The sequence below is a fragment of the Saccopteryx bilineata genome, chromosome 1 (genome assembly GCF_036850765.1).
Source record: "Saccopteryx bilineata isolate mSacBil1 chromosome 1, mSacBil1_pri_phased_curated, whole genome shotgun sequence".
Classification (NCBI taxonomy): Eukaryota; Metazoa; Chordata; class Mammalia; order Chiroptera; family Emballonuridae; genus Saccopteryx; species Saccopteryx bilineata.
In genome coordinates this window covers 359,394,669-359,411,959 of record NC_089490.1, presented here as the reverse complement: position 1 = coordinate 359,411,959, position 17,291 = coordinate 359,394,669, and positions in this window count along the sequence as shown.

Sequence of the window (17,291 nt, the reverse complement as noted above, 5' to 3'; positions counted from 1 at the left end):
ATCTGAGGACTCTTTGAGAAGGTGCCATCTGGAAGCCAGGACAAGAACTCTCACCAAGAAACTGATCATTCTGGTAATCTTGGTTTTGGACTTCCAGCCTCCAGGCTGTGAGAAAATAACATTTCTTTGGTTTAAGCCTCCCAGCCTGTGGTGTTTTGCTATGGCGACCTGAGCTAACTAATACGTTTAAATATAAAATATAAACATAAAATAACTTGGCAGAATTGAGAAAAGTTTACATTAAAATTCTCAAAATTAAAATTTTAGCAATTGAAAGTAAAAAAAACCCACTTGAAAAATGGGTTCCACCACTGAAGATAGAATTAGTGAACTGGATGATAGATTGAATGAATTTATATGGAATATAAAGAGACTGAAAATATGAGTGGTTGTAAGATATGGTGGATATACAAAGATGGGTAAAAGCTTTAGAGCTGTTTGTACGAAAAAAGACACGCAGGTTATGATTATTACAATAGTTTTATCAACTCAAAAGAATGTTACAATAACCTGACTGATGGTGGCACAGTGGACAGAGAGTCAACCTGGGATGCAGAGGATCCAGGTTTGAAACCCAGAGGTTACCAGCTTGAATGAGGGCTCATCTGCCTTGAGTGCAGGCTCACCAGCTTGAGCATGGGGTCGCCGGCTTGAGAGTGGGATCATCAACATGATTCCATGGTCACTGGCTTGAGCCCTAAGGTCTCTGGCTTGAAGCCTATGGATGTTGGCTTGAGCAAGGGTCACTGGGTCATCTGAAGCCCCACAGTTAAGACATGTATAAGAAGCAATCAATGGACAAATAAAGTGCTGCAATTATGAGTTGGAGCTTCTCATTTCTCTCCCTGTCTGTCTCTCTCATTCACTTAAAAAAAGAAAAAAAATTGTCAAAACAGCACAGTAAACCTCCTTTGGCCGTCCCTGTAGTGAGGAGGTCTAGCATATATCTAGTCCTAGTTCTTAAAAGAGATAATGGGGATGGGAAAATTCTAAATCACACATTGCTGGTGGGAATGTAAAATGATATAGTGACTTTGGAAAACAGTTTGACAATTCCTCAAAATCTTAAATACAAAGTTAGCATATGACCTAAAAATTTCACTGCTAGGTATTTATACAATAGAAATGAAAATATACATCCACACAAAAACTTCTACTGAAATGTTTACAACAGCATTATTTACAATAGCTAAAATGTGGAAACAACCCACATGATGAATGGATAAATAAAATGTGGCATTATCTATACAATAGCATAGTATTTGGCAATAAGGAGAAATAAAGTGTGGCTATATCCTACAACATGAATGAATCTCAAAAATATTACAAGTGAAATAAGCCACTAATAATAATCACATGTAGGATTCTATTTATATGAAATGCACGGAATAGGCCGATCTATAGGAAAAGGAAGAAAATTAGTGATTTTCTAGGCAGGAGCAGGTGGGGTAGAGATGGGGAATGACTGCTAACAGACAGGATATTTTAGGGGGAGGGTAAAGTGTTCTAAAATTAGATTACGGTCAAGTTGCACAACTCTAAATATACTAAAAATTGTGGAACTAAACACTTTATACAGATGAGCTTTGTGGTATATACATTACATATCAATAAAACTGTTACAAATAAGTAATAGAATAGAAAAATGCAATATTCAACTTCATAATAACTGATTATTTTCCAGAAGTGTTGAAAACACACATCTTTAAATACAGGAATTCCGGCCCTGGCTGGTTGGTTCAGTGGTAGAGCATTGGCCCAGTGTATAGATGTCCTGGGTTTTTTTGTTTTTTTTTGTATTTTTTTTTTCTGAAGCTGGAAACGGGGAGAGACAGACAGACAGACTCCCGCATGCGCCCGACCGGGATCCACCCGGCACGCCCACCAGGGGCTACGCTCTGCCCACCAGGGGGCGATGCTCTGCCCCTCCGGGGGGTCACTCTGCCGCAACCAGAGCCACTCTAGCTCCTGGGGCAGAGGCCAAGGAGCCATCCCCAGCGCCCGGGCCATCTTAGCTCCAATGGAGCCTTGGCTGCAGGAGGGGAAGAGAGAGACAGAGAGGAAGGAGGGGGGGTGGAGAAGCAAATGGGCGCTTCTCCTATGTGCCCTGGCCGGGAATCGAACCCGGGTCCCCAGCACGCCAGGCCGATGCTCTACCGCTGAGCCAACCGGCCAGGGCCGGATGTCCTGGGTTTGATTCCCAGTCAGGGCACACAGGAGAGGAGCCCATCTCTTCCCCACCCCTCCCCCTTCTCTCTCTCTTCTGCCTCCTACAGCCATAGCACAATTGGTTCGAGTGAGTTGGCCTGAGACACTGAGGATGACTCCCTGGAGCCTCCACCTCAGGTGCTAAAAATAGCTCAGTTGTAAGCATGTTCCCAGATGGGCAGAGCATCAGCCCCAGACATGGGTTGCCAGGTGGATCCCAGTTGGAGCACATTTGGGAGTCTCTCTATCTCCCCTCCTCTCACTTGGAAAAGAAGATAAATACAGAAATTCCAATAAATTCCAAGCAGGATAAATAAAAACAAAAGCCTTATATAGATATATCATCACATTACTGAAGAACACCAAAGGAAGAGAGGTAAGGTAATAAAAGCATTCCGAGACCAAAGACACATCACCTGTAAAGGAGCAGCACTGATTGCTCTCTGACTTCTCCACAGCAGATCTGAAGGAAGCTAGAAGACAACAGAATATCATCTCCATTGTACTGAGAGAAAATAGACTACAATTCTAAACCATGTATAAACAATATTATATATTTATGTATATTTATATAAGAATGGGTTAGAAATTATTAAAATTTCAGACATATAAGTATGAGAAATTATGCCACACACACACATTCACTGAAGGAAATTTTAAGGGATATCCCTCAGCCAAAAGAAAAATGAACCCATATGGAAATCTGAGGAGCATGAAGGAATGGTGAACCTATTTATAAATATGTAAGTAACTCAGCAAACATTGTATAACATTTTAAAAATATATTGTTCAATTTGAGAAAGACTAGTGAGTAGAATTAAGATGCTGGACCATAATATGCTTCCTTCATAACTGGTCTTCTGATAGCCAATTCACAACTTCCAACTTAGCTTGTAAAGCAATTTGTTTTTCAGTAAGTCCATCGATTTGTCCAGATCCATTCTTTTTTAAAATTTTTATTTATTGATTTTAGGAAAGAGAGGAAGGGAGAGAAAGAAACACTGATTTGTCGTTCCACTTATTTATGCATTGATGGTTGAATCTTCTATGTGCCACAGCCAGGGACTGAACCCACAACCTTTGCTTATTGGGATAATGCTCTAACCAACTAAACTACCCTACCAGGGCTGTCCAGATCCATTCTTTCTCCCTATAAATCCCTCATTCCAACCCCCTATTTTAGTTGCTGTTGGCACATATCAGTGAATGACTGACTAGGCCTGCTGGAGAAGTGTTTTCTTTAAATATTAAAAAGGTTACACAGACCCATACAAGAATCAGGTTCTTAAAATTATCTTCATTCTAGTTTTTTAAAAAATATTTAGAATGCTTTTTTTAATTTTTTAATTAAAAAACAAAATGTCAATTAAATTTTGGAAAACTGAGAAAAACGTTGTGTTATTCATTGTACCATATCATAAAATTAACCACTCAGTATTTTAAAAAATATTTTTTAAAGTGTTCATAAAACACAACAAATAGGCTAATGTAACAAATAGTTCTGTTTCTACCACTCAGAACTAAAAATTGCTAACATTTTGTCATATTTATTTGCAGACAGTTCCTTACATTTTCATAGACTAGGATGACAAATAAAGGCCCAAATATTTTACGTCTAAATATTCAAGATCTAAATCAAGCCAATAAGCTGTTTTAATATATTTTACCCTCCTACACTGACAAATATATTTTCATGACAAAAGTTTACAAAGATATACGTTTTTAAGACTAAAAAGTAAATAACAAAGATGATTTAATTTTACTTACTACTGTGCATGCGTGGTTGTTTGTTGATGGGCTTGTTTTATTTAGATGATTAATAAACTAGAATATATATAATTTATGAATAATTATCTTTTTCACAAAATTTATTTTTTTTAAATTCATTTCAGCAAATTTACTTATAATACTGTTAAAATAAAATTTTGCCACACACTGTATCTTTTGTTGATCAGAATGCTAACTTCTGAGACAACTTCAGTCATATTTGGGTTCTTAAATAATATTTTGTTAATTTCAGTTCAGGCAACTTCTTTCATCTAGGGCACTATCAACTGGAATTATCAGTGAAATTCATAAAATTTCTGAAACAAAACGTGAATTTGACATATCATATTTGCTGAATAAGGTTATTTTATGAGAAATGATCATTATCACAAAATAAATTTAAAATGTTAAGATTGTCATGTTATCACTTACATGATGATGCTCATAGTCTCATAAAATATTTTCACATAATAATGTAAGGAATTGTTGGCATTCTTTACATATGTTGCATCTTATAGCATTGAGCACAAATCCCAAGTGAAAGACTTGTGTTCATGTTTTGAAAATATATTTATATTTTTGTGTTTGTGATTACGTGAGAAAGTTTGAAGGCAAGGCCAAGGAGAGAGAAATATTTCCTAGGTGTAAGGATGATATGTTTACTTTTTCTTCTAAGTCAACCATTTTCAACATTTTTTAGCTTATACCACACAAACTACTGAAATTCTGTGGCACATGAAAAAAATATGTTTTTTTGCCCATCTGACAAAAAATGGTATAGTTTTGATTGATTTACAAAAAATATATAGTAATTACCTACCCTTTCTGCTCCAAAGTGACTTTTTAAAAAAACTGGGTGCCTCTACTTGTATATAAGGATTTCTAGTACCACTTATGAACCAATAGGATGCAACCTTATTACGTAACATGACCATTAAGATGCAACTCCGCCCTGGCCGGTTGGCTCAGCGGTAGAGCGTCGGCCTGGCGTGCGGGGGACCCAGGTTTGATTCCCGGCCAGGGCACATGGGAGAAGCGCCCATTTGCTTCTTCACCCCCCTCCCTCCTTCCTCTCTGTCTCTCTCTTCCCCTCCCGCAGCCAAGGCTCCATTGGAGCAAGGATGGCCCCGGCGCTGGGGATGGCTCCTTGGCCTCTGCCCCAGGCGCTAGAGTGGCTCTGGTCGCAACAGAGTGACACCCCGGAGGGGCAGAGCATCGCCCCCTGGTGGGCAGAGCGTCGCCCCTGGTGGGCGTGCCGGGTGGATCCCAGTTGGGCACATGCGGGAGTCTGTCTGACTGTCTCTCCTCGTTTCCAGCTTCAGAAAAATACACACAAAAAAAAGATGCAACTCCATTATATGACCTGTATATTCATAGTTCAAGACAGGGCATTCTCACCAGACAGCTATTGCTAGGTTGGTTGTTGTAATTTTCTTGTTTGACAGTCTAAGGAAAAGAAGATCAGTGCCTCTGACTAAATAGGTATTTCATGTTTAAAAATTCTTGTGGCACACTAGTGTGTCATGGCACATCAGTTGAAAATTGGTGTTCTAATTGAAGAAAGCAAAAGATTATTGACCAATTCAGAAATTTTTTGATGATTCCTTCCAATTCTCTCTTTCACCTTTTCAGAAGCCACCACCATTATAAATCTGGTGTGTATAGTTTCAGGTACTTTTCATACATGTTCATAGATAATATTTGTATTATTTTTGGAGTATGTTCTTAAATTCTTACATATAACATCATACTATGAGTCATTTTCTGAAACTAGTGTTTTGAAATTAAATTTCTGAGATATAGCCATGTTGCATATATGGATCTATTTCATTTCTGTTTCATGTGGATTGGATCATATTATATCTTATTTATCCAATTTTGTATTGGTTAACCTTCTGCAACTTGATTTTTAAAAAATCAAGAGAAAGAGAAAGAGATAATTATGTATCTTGAAGACTGTTTCACACCAATACAGGAAGTTCTTCATCATCCATTTTATTTTATTATATTTCAATGATTTTCATTTTTAATTACTGACTTCAAATATACTAACCTGAGTTTGGCCCCTGAAATATCATATCATTTTAATTAGTTTCCAGATTTCTCCAGTGTTTTAAAGAATGCATTCAGAGCATATTTTCCTCTGAGTGACAAACATTTTAATACACCTTGACAAAACACGCTTCAGAACTTTTAAGAACACAGTTGTGTTATAAGTAATATATACATTTGGGTGACTCCGCCTTAAGGTTTATTTAAAAGGGAAACATGAGCCCTTGGTGGCAATGACATTTATACCACACTCATTTGGCAAAATTGTCCAGAGTGATCACTTATGTTTAACAAAGTGCAATCAAAGCTGTATTTTTTTTTAATTTTTAAATTTTATTTACAAAAGTAACTTTAACAGAGTGACATTGATCAATGAGTGCATGGGTTTTGCCTGACCAGGTGGTGGTACAGTGGATAGAGCGTTGGACTGGGACACTGAGGACCCATGTTAGAAACCCCAAGGTCACCAGCTTGAGCATGGGCTCACCAGCTTGAGCATGGGGTTGGTGGCTTGAGCATGGGATCCTAGACATGAACCCATGGTCGCTGGCTTGAAACCCAACGTCACTCACTTGAGCAAGGGGTCACTCGCTCTGCTGTAGCCCGCTGGTCAAGGCACATGTGAGAAAGCAATCAACAAACAACTAAGGAGACTAAGGAGCTGCAATGAAGAATTGATGCTTCTCATCTCTCTCCTTTCCTGTCTTTATCCTTATCTGTCCCTCTCTCTGATTCTCTCTCTCTCTTTGTCAAAAAAAAAAGAAGAGTACATGGGTTTCAGGTAGACATTTCTATAGCATTTGAACTGTTGATTATGTTGTATACCCATCACCCCAAATCAAATCATTTTCTATCACCTTGTATTTGTCCTTTTTTCCACTCTTTCCCAACCCCTCTCCAACATTCCTCTCCCCCTGGTAACCACTTCACTTTTATTTACGTCTACGAGTCTTAGTTTTATATTCCACCTATGTCTGAAATCATACAGTTCTTAGCTTTTTCTGATTTAGTTATTTCACTCATATAATGTTCACAAGTTCCATCCATGTTGTCATAAATGTCACTATGTCATTTCTTATGGCTGAGTAGTATTCCATTGTATATATGTTCCACATCTTCTTTATTCAATCCTCTATTGAGGGACACTTTGGTTGTTTCCATGTCTTGGCCACTGTGAATAACGCTGCAATGAATATAGGGATTATGTGTCTTTATGTATCGATGTTTTTGAGTTTGGGGGGTCGATACCCAGTAGAGAGATTACTGGGTCATATAGTAATTTTATTCTTTTTTTTATTATTATTCATTTTTAGAGAGGGAGGGAGAGAGAGAGAGAGAGAGAGAGAGAGAAGGGGCGAGGAGCTGGAACCATCAACTCCCATGTGCCTTGACCAGGCAAGCCCAGGGTTTCAAACCAGTGACCTCAGCATTTCCAGTCGATGCTTTATCCACGGTGCCACCACAGGTCAGGCCAGTAATTTTATTCTTAATTGTTTTAGGAACCACCATATTTTCTTCCATACTGGTTGTACTAATTTGCATTCCCACCAGCAGTGAATGAGGATTCCTTTTCTCCACAGCCTCTCCAAAACTTGTTATTACCTCTCGTGGATAATAGCCAATCTAACAGGTATGAGGTGATATCTCATTGTAGTTTTGATTTCCATTTCTTGAATAGCTAGTGAAGATGAGCATCTTTTCATATATATGTTGGCCATTTGTATGTTCTCTTGGGAGGAGTGTCTGTTCAGGTCCTCTCCCCATTTTTTTTCTGCCTATTTGGGGTCATTGCTCTGTTGCAACTGGAGCCATTTTTTTTAGCACCTGAAATAGAGAACACGGAGCCATCCTCAGCGTCAGAGGCCAATTTGCTCAAGCCAATTGAGCCATGGTTGTGGGAGGTAGAAATAGAGAGGGAAAGAAGAGAGAGAGCAGGAGAGAAACAGATGGTCGCATCTCCTGTGTGCCCTGACTGGGAATCGAACTTGGGACATCCACATGTCGGGAGGATGCTCTACCACTGAGTCAACCAGCCAGGATCCATCTCTCCATTTTTAAATTGGATTGTTTGCTTGTTTATTGCTGAGCTTTGTGAGTTCTTTATAAATTTTGGATATAAACCCCTTATCAGAGCTGTTGTTTGCGGATATCATCTCCCATTTACTTGGCTGCCTATTTGTTTTGTTGTCAGTTTCTTTTGCTGTGTAAAAGCTTTTTAGTTTGATATACCGTAGTCCCATTCATTTATTTTTGCCTTTACTATCCTTGCCTTTGGGGTCAAATTAATAAATTGTTCTCTATGGCCAAGGTCCATGAGCTTAGTACCTATGTTTTCTTCTATGTAATTTATTGTTTCAGATCTTATATTTAAGTCTTTGATTCATTTTGAATTAATTTTTGTGTATTTTTATTTTTAAAAATTTTGTATTTGTTAATTGATTTTACAGAGAGAGGAAAAGCAGGAGAAAGAGAAAGAGAAATAGAAACATCAATTGGTTGTTCCACTTATTTATGCATTTATTGGTTGATTCTTGTATGTGCCTTTACTGTGGATCAAACCTGCAACCTTGGCGTATGAGATAAACTCTAACCAACTGAGCTACCCAGCCAGGACCTTCATCCATTTTTTTTTCTTTGTCCATTTTAAATGCTGCACATTTGATTTTATGGATGTAGCTTATTGTATGGCCATTTGGATTTTTTTCAATCTTTTGTATTTTGAACAATAGATAATACATTATCTTCAACATTCTTGATTTGGTATTTATGTGTGGATATCTGCAAGATATATTCTCAAAAGTAGGGTTACTGGGACAAAAGATATGTATATTTTTATTTTTTATTTTTTTATTTTTTGTATTTTTTTCTGAAGCTGGAAACGGGGAGAGACAGTCAGACAGACTCCCGCATGCGCCTGATCGGGATCCACCCGGCATGCCCACCAGGGGCGATGCTCTGCCCCTCCGGGGCGTCGCTCTGCCGCGACCAGAGCCACTCTAGCGCCTGGGGCAGAGGCCACGGAGCCATCCCCAGCGCCCGGGCCATCTTTGCTCCAATGGAGCCTTAGCTGCAGGAGGGGAAGAGAGAGACAGAGAGGAAGGAGGGGGTGGGGGTGGAGAAGCAAATGGGCGCTTCTCCTATGTGCCCTGGCCGGGAATCGAACCTGGGTCCCCCGCACGCCAGGCCGACGCTCTACCGCTGAGCCAACCGGCCAGGGCTTGTATATTTTTAATTTTGATAGATATTGCCAAGTCACTTTTCACAGAGGTTGTAGCAATTTATATGAGCATCAACAATATGAAAATTCCTGTTTTTCTCATCCTTAAAAATTAAACTTTTTATCTTATCTAATGTAATAGATTTAAAAAATGGTTATCTCCTTTAATCTTTCTTTATTTCCCCAGCGTAACTGAATCTTTCTTATTATAAGAAGTTTAAATATGTTCATGTGTTTTTTAGCCAACTGTATTTCTTTACCTGAATATTGTTCATATACTTTGCCCATTAGTCTCTTGCATTATTAGGTTTATATTCTAGTTAATTTGTAGGAGTTTATTAAATATTAGGAAAATTAAACCTTTGTAATAAGAGTTACAAATGCATTTCCCCCCAATTTTTTTGTCTTTTCACTTTGTTTATGATGGCTTTTGTAAAGGATAAGTTTTTTTTAGTGAGCAAGAGAGACAGAGAGAGGGACAGACACGGTCAGACAGACAGGAAGGGAGAGAGATGAGAAACATCAATTCTTCATTGTAGCACCTTAGTTGTTCATTGATTGCTTTTTTATATATACCTTGACAAGGGAGCTCCAGCTGAGCCAGTGACCTCTTGCTCAAGCCAGTGACCTTTGGGCTCAAGCCAACGACCATGGGGTCATGTCTTTGATGCTGCACTCATGCTGGTGAGCCCACGTTCAAGCTGGATGAGACTGTGCTCAGGCTGGTGACCTAGGGGATTTCAAATTTGGATTCTAAGTGTTCCAGGTTGATGCTCTATCCACTATGCCACCACCTGGTCAGGTGTAAAAGTTAATATTTTAATGAATCACACTTATCAGTCTTTTATGGCTTTTGTGTTTTATATCATATTTGGGAAGGTGTTCTCCACTGTTTCTAATTATAAATATAATTATATATAGTTGTATATGTAAGGTTGAGGCAAAAAAGTAGGTTTGCATAAAGCTTATTTCTGTATTATTATTTATTATTATATTATTTTCCATACAAAAAACTGTAAACCTACTTTTACCCTTCCTTGTATCTATCTATCTATATATATAGTTATTTAGTTTATAAGTATATATATATGTAAGTATATATATGTGTGTGTGTATATAGTTTTTGTTTTTGTGCTTAAAGATTTGACCTAAGGCCCTGGCCAGTTGGCTCAGTGGTAGAGCGTCGATATATATATATAAATATATATATGTGTGTGTGTATATAGTTTTTGTTTTTGTGCTTAAAGATTTGATCTAAGGCCCTGGCAGGTTGCCTCAGTGGTAGAGCGTCGGCCTGGCGTGCGGAGTCCCAGTTTGATTCCCAGCCAGGGCACACAGGAGAAGCGCCCATCTGCTTCTCCACCCCTCCCCCTCTCCTTCCTCTCTGTCTCTCTCTTCCCCTCCCGCAGCCAAGGCTCCATTGGAGCAGCATTTGCCCGGGCGCTGAGGATGGCTCTGTGGCCTCTGCCTCAGGCGCTAGAATGGCTCTGATTGTGACAGAGCGACGCCCCAAGATGGACAGAGCATCGCCCCCTGGTGGGTGTGCCGGGTGGATCCCGGTCGGGGGCATGCGGGAGTCTGTCTGACTGCCTCCCCCGTTTCCAACTTCAGAGAAGTACAAAAAAGAAAATAAAAAGATTTGATCTATTCATAATTCATTTGGTGTGTAAGGCAAGCACTTAATTGTCCTACTTGTTCCAAAAACATATAACTAAATAGTTCTTTACCTGCTGGCATGTAAATGCCATTTTATAATATGAATTTCCATATTTGTGAATCTAATTCTGAATTCTTTATCATAGGACACTGATTTCTTTGTGTATTCCTACACAAATGATACATTGCTTAAATTACTATAGATTTATGTAGATTTGTATACGAGGGATTTTTTCTATTGAATTACCATAAAGTACAGAAATCTCAATTTTACACCTAAAATGAAGGTTTTACCTACACATAATCCTGTCTAAAAACCACTTGGATAAGAATATAAAATATTTCCACTACTCCAGAAGTGTATTATTCTCCTTCCTTGTCAATACTCTCAAAATGCAACCACTATACTGATGTCAATCATCAATTATTTTCACCTGTTCCTGAGTTTCACCTATATGGAATCATACAAGATTTCCTTTTTTGTGTCTATTTGTTAGCTCAGACTTATGTCTCAAAGATTTATCCATTTTATTGTATTAAGCAATAATTAGTATTTTTACATTGCTATGTAGAATTCCATTGTATGGAAAACCAGAATTTATTGAACTGTTTCACTGCTGATATAATGCTTTCAAGTTTGGGAATATTATGAATACTATTGCTTTGAGTCTTCTTGAACATGCTTTTGATGGATACAATCAATTATTTCTATTGGAGATATATATATATATATATATATATATATATATGATTAAGGATTGAATTGCTAGGTTCTAGAATCTAAGTTTATCCAGATTTAAGACACTTTGAAACAGTTTTTCATAGGGGTTATACAAGTTGAAACTTCCTCAATAATGTATAAGCATTTCAGTTTCTCCACATTAGCATTAACACTTTTATTCACTGTCTTTTTGGAGGGGAGGTGGTATAGTAGTATCTGATTATGGTTTTAATTTTCATTTCTCAGGTTATTAATGATACGGGCCATCCCCAGCTCACAAATGAGATAGGTTCTGTAGATTTGTTCTATTTTGTTTTATTATTTTATTGAGAGATGGAGAGCTAGGTAGGAAAGGAGAAATAAAAAGCATCAACTCGTAGTTATGGCACTTTTTTTTTCTTTTACTTGTTAATTGCTTCTCATACATGCCTTAAATGAGGGGCTCCAGCTGAGCCAGTGACACCTTGCTCAAGCCAGCAACTTTGGGCTCAAGACAACCACGACCAGGTCAGGTGCCACCTTGGGCTTCAAGTCAACAACCTTTGGGCTCAAGCCAGTTACTATGGGATCATCTTGATAATCCCATGCTCAAGACAATGACCTCAGGGTTTCAAACCTGGGACCTCAACATAATATACCACCACCAGTCAGGTTGTAGGTATGTTCTTGGGTTGAATTTGTATGTAAGCTGGAACAGGTACATTTACCTATTAAATGCAACTTAGACAGATGTTTGTCTTAACATAGTATTTATTTTTACCTTTCTGTGCATGTAAATACTTAAACATTTTAAAACCTATAGAACCTATCTCGTTCGTAACCTGGGGACTGCCTGTACTGAACAACTTTTCATTCATTCACTAGAGATTTGGTCATCCTCTTTTGTGAGCTTGTTTAAATTTTATCTCATTTTCTGTGAAAGTCATCTGAACTTTTACTTAGTGATTTGCTAGATCATGTTATGTATTCTGTAGAGGATTTGTCTGGTGGATATGTACACCACAAATATCTTTTCCATGCCTGTGGCTTGCGTTTTCACTCACTCGGTGCTCTGATTTGATAGGAAATATTTAATGAGCTTCAATTTATTATATTTTCCTCCTGAGTAATTGTAATTGATGCTGTGTTTTTTATTTTTATTTGTTCATTTCTAGTCTGTATAAATATCATTTATCTTTGTGTATTGATCTTGGGTCCTGTGGCCTTGCTGAGCTCACTTACTAATTTTAGAATGTTTATTTTTGTTTTGAATATGTCTTGGAATTTATTTCCTTTTATTGCCTTATTGTGCAGGCTAAACCATCCAGTACTATGTTGAACAAGAACAGTAAGTGAATATCCTTGTCTTATTCTTGAATTTAGGGGGAAAGCATTTGGTTTTCCACCATAATTCTTAGTGTGCTCATGGTTTTATTTACACAGAAAGTGAATTTTTTCTTTTGGAAACATTTTTTTAATTAATTTTAATGGGGTGACATTGATAAATCAGGGTACATATGTTCAGCAAAAACATCTCTAGATTATTTTGACATTTGATTATGCTGCATTCCCATCACCCAAAGTCCAATTGTCTTCCGTCAACCTTCTAACTGGTTTTCTTTGTGCCCCTCCCCTCCCCCAACCCCATCCCTCTCTCCCCCCCCCTTTTTTGAATTTTTTCAAATCTTTGTTTTTGCAGCAATTGATATGATCATGTGGTTTTTCTATATTGACTTGTTAATAAGGTAGGTTACTTGATTGATTTTTTAAATAATGAATCTTTTTATATGTTTAAAATTTTTCTCAGCAATAAATCATAGTTGTCAATGTAGAGATCTAATAAAAATCTTTTATTAGATTTATTCCTATATCTTTGATGCTTTTGTTTGCAAATGGTATTACTTCTTTAATTTTCTTTTCTAAATATTTATTATTGGAATTTAGAATAAATTTGTTTTTAACATTGACTTAGTATCTAGCAAGTTGCTAAATTTACTTAATAATACCAATAGTTTTTCTGTAGATTCTTTTCTAAATCTTCTATATACTCAACTAGGTTTTTTATGAATAAGAACAATTTTAGGCCTGATCAGGCAGTGGCTCAGTGGATAGAGTGTTGGACTGGGATGCAGAAGACCCAGGTTTGAAACCCCAAGGTTGCTGGCTTGAGCACGGGCTCATCTGATTTGAGCAAGGCTCATCAGTTTGAGCCCAAGGTCGCTGGCTTGAGCAAGGGGTCACTAGGTCAGCTTGAGTGTGGGGTTGCTGGTTTCAGTGTGGGATCATAGACGTGACCCCATGGTAGCTGGCTTGAGCCCAAAGGTTGCTGGCTTGAGCCCAAGATCACTGGCTTGAAGTCGAAGGTCACTGGCTTGAGCAAGAGGTCACTTGCTTTGCTGTAGCTCCCTGGTCAAGGTACATATGAGAAAGCAATCAATGAACAACTAAGGTGCCACAATGAAGAATTGATGCTTCTCATCTTTCTCCCTTCCTGTCTGTTCCTCTCTCTGTCTCTGTCACAAAACAAAACAATTTTAGATCTTTCTTCTTTACTATTTATTTTTATTGTTTTTTCTTGCCTTTGGCTAGAATCTCCTGTACAAAATTATATAAAAGTGGAGTCTTATTTCTGAAATAATGGAAAACATTCACTGTTTTACCTGTGACTAAAATTTCAACTATAGGTTTTTATGGGATTTTCTTTCCATGTACAAAATTCAGAATCAATTTTTTTCAAATATTCTTTAGCCTATATATGTGATTAAGACCTGCTTGTGAAGACACTTGATGTATAGTATTTACTAACAAAAACAACCAACATTCTGCTTTTACTTTTTTTAAATTTGTACTTATTGATTTGAGAGGGAGAGATGAACATCGCTTTCTTCCTGTATGTGCTTGACTGGGGACTGAACCAGTGAACTTTATTATTGAGATTTAGAATAAATTTGGTTTTAACATTGACTTAGTATCTAGCAAGTTGCTAAATCATTATCAGAATGATAGCTCTAACCAACTGAGCTCTCCAGCTATAATCCCAGGCCATAAGTTTTTGTTTCTTCAGTTTCTTCTGGAATATTGTTTTCTTCTGTGCTTTCTCTCTTCTGGTTTAGGAACTGCTCTTTCTCAGTAGGAATCATCTCCATTTGACAGGGAGAGCTCATGTAAGGGTTAACCCTCTCATGAGCTCCATAAATTCCCCACGGCATCTTTGGAGCTTTGTTCACATGGATGTGCTTATTGATGTCCAGAGAATTTACATCTAAACCCTTAGTTTCAGCATCACTCTCTGCATCTTTAAGCATGTGCAGCAAAAATCCAACACTCTTTTCAGGCCTCCAACCCTACATCCAGCCCCACTGTTGGACCTGGGCATCCTCCCCGCTCCACCATTGTAACTGTGGAATGGCACGCATTGCTTATGTAAAGTAACATCCTTCAGATACTTGGCAGCTTTCTGGATATGTATAAACTTGATGGCCTGGGCAATTTCACAAGTGTTCTTAAAGTGAACACAAAGATTTGAACCTTCTGATTTGCACAATTTGTGGGGTTTTCTAGGTCAAGAGAGTAGTGAACTATTTTCAGGTCACCTCAGGCCAGTGATGAAAAGAGCTAAGGTAATTTACTCTTGATTATGACTGAGGAATGTAGCAAATGTCTAAATAAAATGTTATTAAAGTGTTTTAAATTAAAGTAAAATTTATATGGAGAAAAATGCACAGATCTTAAGCATATAATTAAATGAATTTTATATAGTCATATATCCAGTACCCTAAAGAAGACTTAAAACATTTTTACACCCCCTCCCAAATTTTATCTTGTCTCTTTTCAGTCACTACACACGGCATATGGGCAGCCATTGTTCTGATTTCTGTCATGGTTTTAGTTTTGCCTATTCTGAAGTTTCATATACATGGAATTGTAGAGCATATGTTCTATTGTGTTTGGTTTATTTGATCAGCAAAATATTTTCACTATATCATAAGTACCATAAATTTTTATTTATTCTCTTATTTGATGTAGACTTAAGCTCTCTTTAGTTTGGTGGTTTAATAAATTAATTTCCATACAGGTCCTTTTGTAAACTTAAGGTTTAGTTTCTGGTGGGATAATACCTACCAGAACTGTTAGGTTACAGATTAAGTCTCTGTTTAACTATATAAGAAACTTAAAAACAGTTTATAATAATAGTAGTGCTGTTTTCCATTACCACTAGCAACATATGAGTTCCAAATATTCCATATCCTCCACGACGTTTGGTGTTAGTCTTTTTAAATTTTAGCTTTCTCTCTCTCTCTGTGACTCTATCTTTTGTAATAACCTCTTTATCAGATTAAGGAGGTTCTCTTCTATTCCTAATCTACTATGAGATTGTATCATTTATAGGTGTTAAATTTTACCCAACACTTTTTCTGCATCTATTGAGACATTCGTATACTTCTCATTTATTTTGTTAATGTGGTGAATTATATTGATTGATGTTTTAACAAATTGTTGAAGCACAATTTATATAGCTTAAATTCACCCATTTCAAATGTACAGTTTGATGAGTTTTAGGAAATGTACATCGTTGTGCAATCATTATCACAAACTGTCACCCAAAAAGTTCCCTTGTTCCCCTTTGTACTTCATTTTTCTTCTTCTTCTAGCCTCTAGGCTATCTCTACAATGATTTCTGTCTGTATCATTTTGTTATTTCTAGAAAGTCTATATAAACGGAATCACGAAATACATGGCCTTTTTTGTGTCCTTTCCCACATGGCAAGAAACGGAGGCCTCCTGCCATCAACCATGTAAACAAGGCATCTTTGAAGCAGATTATCTGGTTTCCATCAAACCTCAGCTGACAACTTGACTGCAACCTCATGAGAGACTCTGAGATCCAAATCTGCACATCTGAGCAGCTCTCAAACTCCTGAGCCATAGTAACTATGAGATAATAAATATTTTTTTTTATTAATTTTTAGAGAGGAGACAGAATGAGAGAGAGAGAGAGAGAGAGAGAGAGAGAGAGAGAAGGGGGAGGGAGGAGCAGGAAGCATCAACTCCCATATGTGCCTTGACCAGGCAAGCCCAGGGTTTTGAACTGGCGACCTCAGCGTTCCAGGTCGACGCTTTATCCACTGTGCCACCACAGGTCAGGCGATAATAAATATTTTTGTTTCAACCAGTAAGTCTTGAGGTCATTTATTAGGCAACAGTAGACAACCAATACACTTGCATTCCTGAAACAAGTCCATTTGGTCATGTTCATTCTTTTTACATATCCCCAAATTCAATTTGCTGTTATTTTATATAGCATTATTGTGTTTAGTTTCATAAATGATAATGATCTATTATTTTTTCATTTTGTAATGTCCTTCTCAGGCTTTGGTGTTAAGATTATGCTGACTCATAAAATGAGTTCAGAATTGTGCTCACATTTTTACGATCTCAAGAAGTTTTTGTAAAATTAGTAATGTTTTTTATTATGTATTTAGAAGAATACAAGAGTGAAAATATTTAAACCTGAAGTTTTCTCTGGAGAATGTTTTAAAATTACAAATGTAATTTATTTATAGATATAAAACTATTCAAATTTTTTATTTTAGTTTTGTTAACTTTTGTTTGTACAGGAAGATCCATTTTACTGTAGTTGTTAAATTCATTGCTGTAAAGCAGGGGTCCCCAAACATTTTACACAGGGGG